This window comes from Apium graveolens, chromosome 4 (assembly GCF_009905375.1).
Source record: "Apium graveolens cultivar Ventura chromosome 4, ASM990537v1, whole genome shotgun sequence".
Taxonomy (NCBI): domain Eukaryota; kingdom Viridiplantae; phylum Streptophyta; class Magnoliopsida; order Apiales; family Apiaceae; genus Apium; species Apium graveolens.
The window spans coordinates 50,674,429-50,680,005 of NC_133650.1; the positions used below are offsets into that span (position 1 = coordinate 50,674,429).

The 5,577-nt window shown below is 32.4% G+C and overlaps 1 long non-coding RNA gene across 1 annotated transcript; it reads left to right on the top strand.

Moving 5' to 3' along the window:
* The first annotated feature begins 1,273 nt into the window (after positions 1-1,273).
* Positions 1,274-4,325, top strand: LOC141716737 (uncharacterized). Its single transcript, XR_012573320.1, has 3 exons — positions 1,274-2,724; positions 3,023-3,091; positions 4,063-4,325. It is a non-coding gene; the product is annotated as an uncharacterized LOC141716737 (long non-coding RNA).
* The last annotated feature ends 1,252 nt before the right edge of the window (positions 4,326-5,577 follow it).

Here is a 5,577-nt window from a genome sequence, read left to right on the forward strand (position 1 = left end):
GACCAAATAGATCAACATGCAGTAGGGGATAAGGCTCAAGAATTGAAGATTCAGTGTTGCTCTTGAATGAAGATTTTCTTTGTTTTGCCTTTTGACAAGAATCACAAAGGCCATCAAGAGCAAATACTGATTTTGGAAATCCTCTCACAAGATATTTCTTTACTAGCTCATTTATGTTGTTAAAATTTAAATGAAAGAGTCTTTTGTGCCAATTCCAGATTTTTTCAATTGATGCTCTACTCAACAGACAGATTGCAGAACCATCAGAACTTGTTGAAGTCTGGCTTCATAAATGTTACCATGCCTGTAACCTTTCAGAACCACTTTTTCTGTAGAATTGCTTACAACTTCACAGTGTTCTTCAAAGAAATCCACATGATAACCTCTGTCACAGATTTGACTCACACTTAACAGATTATGTTTAAGTCCTGAGACAAGAGCTACTGTCTCAATGATGACATTCCCAAGATTGATATTTCCATATCCCAGAGTTTTTCCCATGTTGCTATCTCTATAAGAAACTCCTGGGCTAGCTTTCTCCACAAAGTCTGATAGCAGGGCTTTATTTCCAGTCATATGTCCTGAACATCCACTGTCCAACACTAGGATATCTTTCTTGTTGCCCTGCAATCACAAAAACCACTAATGGTTAGTTTTAAGGACCCAGACTTGCTTGGATCCTTTGGCCTTTTTAAGTTTGTTAGCATTTGCAGCGGATTTAATTTCAGAGTTTATGCTAACATGCTGTTTATAAGAACCTATATCAGACTTTGCATCAGACTTTACACACTACGCCATAAGTAGGCTACTGTAATGCAAGTGTTACAAGGAGCGTTACATTATCTAAGAAATTTTTATCCTATTGTAACACCTCTCAATTCGTGTTACAATAGCTATAAAACTAGTGTTACACAGAAATGTCGGAGTTGCACGATATGTAACACCAACACCTAGTGTTACATTAGTTACTTTTTTAACTTTTTAAAATATTAAAGTAAAAATATTATCATAAATTAGTATTAAAATAATATTCTGGATTATTAATGAATCAAGAATGTAATATATAATATTATAAAAGTTAAAAAAATTTATTGTACATAAATATAAAAATCACTTTTTTTAGATTTTTATTTAATAAAATAATAATTTAACAATTAAAATTAAAATTAAAAATTAAAAATTAAAAGCACACACATTTTTCCATGTGAAAAATGGGCGGTTCTTTTCCCCCTAAACAAAAATGACCCGACTTATACTCTACTTTGGACAAAACTATACAAACATTCTCTCTCTCTGAAAACACACACGCACGCTGTCTCTCGATAGTCGATGAATTGAAGAACAAATTAGGGATTTGGTATTTGAATAAATAAGTATATGGCTCTAATTAAAAGGCTGGTACTTACTTTTCAATTATATGATTTTGCAGGGTTTGTAGTGCTTCCTTATGGAGATTCAAAGACAATTACTAATTTTTAATTGATTTTACAAGTGATTTGGGCTCCCAAATTGGGGTTCGAGTAAATTGGTAAGCATTTACATCTTAGTTGGAGTTTTGTTGCATTCAATTGTGGGTTTTTGTACCATTTACGGGAGGTTTTGTTTTGTAGGAGATTAGGGCTTCATAAATTTCTAAATCTACACTTACACAAAGTTTAAGTTTAATTATTAACAGATTTATACTATTTCCTGTCTTTTCTTTTTTTTAGCTGTCTTTTAAATTATTAACTGTGTGTTCTGTTTATGGTTTTTTTTGTCATTTATATTTCTATTGATATTCAATACAATTTCTTAGTTTGTTTAAGTTGCCCCCATTTATGGTTTCGGTTAGCTTATTCTAGTAGTAAACTCTACAACTTTATACTACCTGAACTTATGTGGTGATTTTGTGTTTGCTCGGAATTAATTTCAGTATAGTTCTAACACTTATATTGACTTTGATAAAAATGAACATGTAAGCTTCTGTGTTGAAGTTTTATAAATGGATAATTTTGGGTCATGTCCGGGTTAATTGAGCTCTGTCCGGTCACTTTTTGATCGTGTTATTGTGATCTTATCATGTCAAAAACTGAGATGGGTTTTGTTTGATATTATCAGCCCCGACATAGTCCAAGTTCGATGTTAAGGAAGATGACTATCCTTTATTTAATAGATTGGATGGTATATAAATTTTATTCTTTTTGATAGTTTAGATGTTAGAGAATAAGTTCCTCTACCTGCTGCACTTGTGCGATTCTTCCATTTTCTAAGTCCTAAGAGTTTGAGTGATGTTTATCAAATATCTAATGTTCATTTGTCTTTATTTAATATTGTTTAACTTTTAATTGTAAGTGCCTTGAAGATGCATATCATTCAACTGTGAACATACACTCTACAACTAATATATTTAGGATTCTCGACTTCACCAAGAAATTTGAACCTTTTGGAAGGTTTAATAAGCAATTCTTGAATCAGATGCTAGATAAAAGTATTTATATATTTTGCATCTACTTGTTGATTATTATAAATTTATTATGAACTTGCATGTCCTATATGGTATCATTATATAAATTCTTGAAGAGATTTAGGAAAGCCTGTTGTGAAATGGATTTCCAAGGGAATGAAGGCCATGGTTTCTGATTTCGCCACTGCTTATGAGTAAGATGATTTTGTGGCTCAGTTTTGTGTGGGATTGAGCTTTCAGTCTACTTCTCTTGCGCTTCTGTGGTCTTCTCATCAGGATAGGTACTGATTATTTTGTTTTTCGATGTTTCGTAAATTTTCGATGTTTCGTAAAGTATGATTGGTTATGGTATGAGTAGAATGTTTTGATTTTAATTTTAGTTGCAAAGTATTATTGGTAATTAGCATGTAGGAAGGAAAATTATGAATTCTGTTTGTGTAGCTTAGTTATTGCGTAGTGTTTATCGATGTTTAGTGAAGTGTGTTTGATGCTTGGATTGGTTTTGTTATGAGAAGAATGTTTTGGTTTGAAGTTTAGTTTACTAGAATATTTACTTAGTATATAAATTATGTTATGCAGGAGAGAAAGTGGTGGGCGTGGTTTTGTCAATGGTGCCGGAGAAACTGAACTTCAGTTACAACGTAGAAGGTTTGTTTATATATACAAAATAAACCTCATTTCTTAAGCGTGTGCTGCATTAGTTTATATCTGCAGGGATGATTATCTTATTACTTATGAGCTTAGGTTGTAGCACACAGTATGATTTGTTGCTTTTCCTTATGGAACTGTAATATTTTATTTCATTTTTTCCTTTCAAGGACTAGAGTCTTGATATATAGTATATAATTCTAGAATTCTAGTAACCGCATATAGTCCTAAAATTTAATTGGTATAGTTTTCCTACAGTTCAAGCGTTATTTAAGAATCCTTTTTGGATACAAATCCTTGTATTTGACTATTGTCCATACTGGAAACAAGCAAGGACTAGTATTTCTTTCCCCAACTTCTTAGATTCTCAGCTTTTCAAGCAACACGTAATCTATTAGGAATTCTGTTATTTAAGCGGCAGTAAGAGGATAATAGAAACACGCAAATAAAGCACGGGTATCATCTGCAGCTGTGTACCATAAATAATCTGCCATATACGAGTTTAAATTATTTGAACTATATGATATCCTTGTCATTTTTAGTAAAGTACAAGTAAATCCAAGAAAATGTAAGAAACTCTGTAGTATTTATCAATTTGTACTGGTAGGAGGACCTAATACTGGAAATCTAAGAAAATACTTTTACCTTCTTAGAAAGTAAATCCCGGGCTTAGTTACATCTTACGATTCAACTTTAAGACGAAGAATGTTTTGTTAATTTAACATGTTCTGTAACCGTCTTGTGCAGTCAACTGTATATACAGGGCCCTAGGAGTGTTATGGATTCTTTGTGAATATTATATGCATTTTATCTTCTTATGAAAAAAATTTATTTCAAGTGTTATGATAAAAGAAAGCTGAGGAAGAGGTCTTTGTATTCAAGGAAATATTACATCTGGCATGTCCATGTAGTAGTATTTTTCACAATTTTAGGAATTAAAGTCTAGCTATTTTCTTGGTCTTATATGACAGGTTTAACAAGAAGGAATTTTGTAGAGATTGTAGAGTGAATTTTCAAGAGTTCAAAGAATAGGAGTTGAAGCGCACACGAAGTGAACACACTATTCTTTGTGCAATTCAAGTGATCAAGATCTACAATGACACTCGTGTCAAGGTGGCAAACTTCTTAGATATTCTATTTTATATTGTTTTACATTTGTATCTACTCAGAGTTTATTGTTGTCCGCGTACTTTTGTTGTAATCTAGTCTTTGATAATCTAGTACTTTTGTCGTAGTTGTGATATGTGTTGTAGTTGTGATATGTGTTGGGGGTGTGAGTAGTTGATGTTGGCCAAGTTTGGATGTAATGTAGTAGTATGGTATGTATGATAACTTTGATTTTTTTTGTTAATGGGTTTGTTCTTTAAATTAAGGATAGATTTCAAAATTTTAAAATTAACGGTTACATTTGCCCCTATTCTAGTGTAATATATGATTATATATAGTGTTACATTACATATGCTAGTGTTGCTTAATTATAAAAAAATTGTGTTACAATAGATAAAACAGACTATCACAATAGGTATATGGGACCCACCAGTGGGTCCCACTTATGCAATTATGATCAAGCTATTGTATCACTCATTTTGCGTTACATTTGGGCCTTTACTGTTACATTAGTTGCCTCTTGTAACGTTTTCTTCTCTGTTACAATAGATCATTGAAGTGTTATATTAGGGTGTCTATTGTAATGTTAACGCCCCCTGGTGTTACAATAGACCTATTGTAATGCTTTTCGGGCCTATTGTAACACCATTTAGGCATTACAATAGCCCACTTATGGCGTAGTGACAATAGAAGGAATTAAAGTAACTTTCTTTAAAGAAGGTTTTATTTGATAATAATCATAGTACAACCTATGATATTCCTTACAAGTATAAATGGAATGCCATAAACTACCACAATGAAAACTAGGATTTTATGGCTTAAACCTAACAGACTGACTTTTGACTCCTGATCTAGGAGGTAAAGAGTTTATATTCTTATTCTTCCCGCAAAAAGAAGCAAGATGGTTAGTGTTTCCACAGTTATAACATTTCTTTCTAGGAGCATTAGGAACAGGCATATAATTATTGCTTTTATTCACACCTTCCCTTCCATTCCTATTTTTCCTAGCTTCCTTTACCTTGTTGACATTCCTAATCTCTTTCAGGTTATGCTTAAGCTACTTCTTTGTCATTAAGCCTATGTTTACTTGAGCTGGTTTATCCTATTCTAATTTGTCAGAAGTTGACTTCTCCTTAACTTCTGTCACAGACTCTTTCATCTTTTCAGAATTAGACTTTACAGTTTTAGCTACAAACTTAACATGATTTACCTTTGGCTTAGCAGTCTGTTTAACAATAATTGGCTCAATTTGTTCAGTTCCTTTTTCACTTTTATCATCTCCATAACCTAAGCCCTCTTTCCAGTTTCCACTACTTAATAAATTCTGAGTTGTTCTGCCAGAGTTAGTCCAAGTTCTGATAATCTCTCTTTCTTTTTCT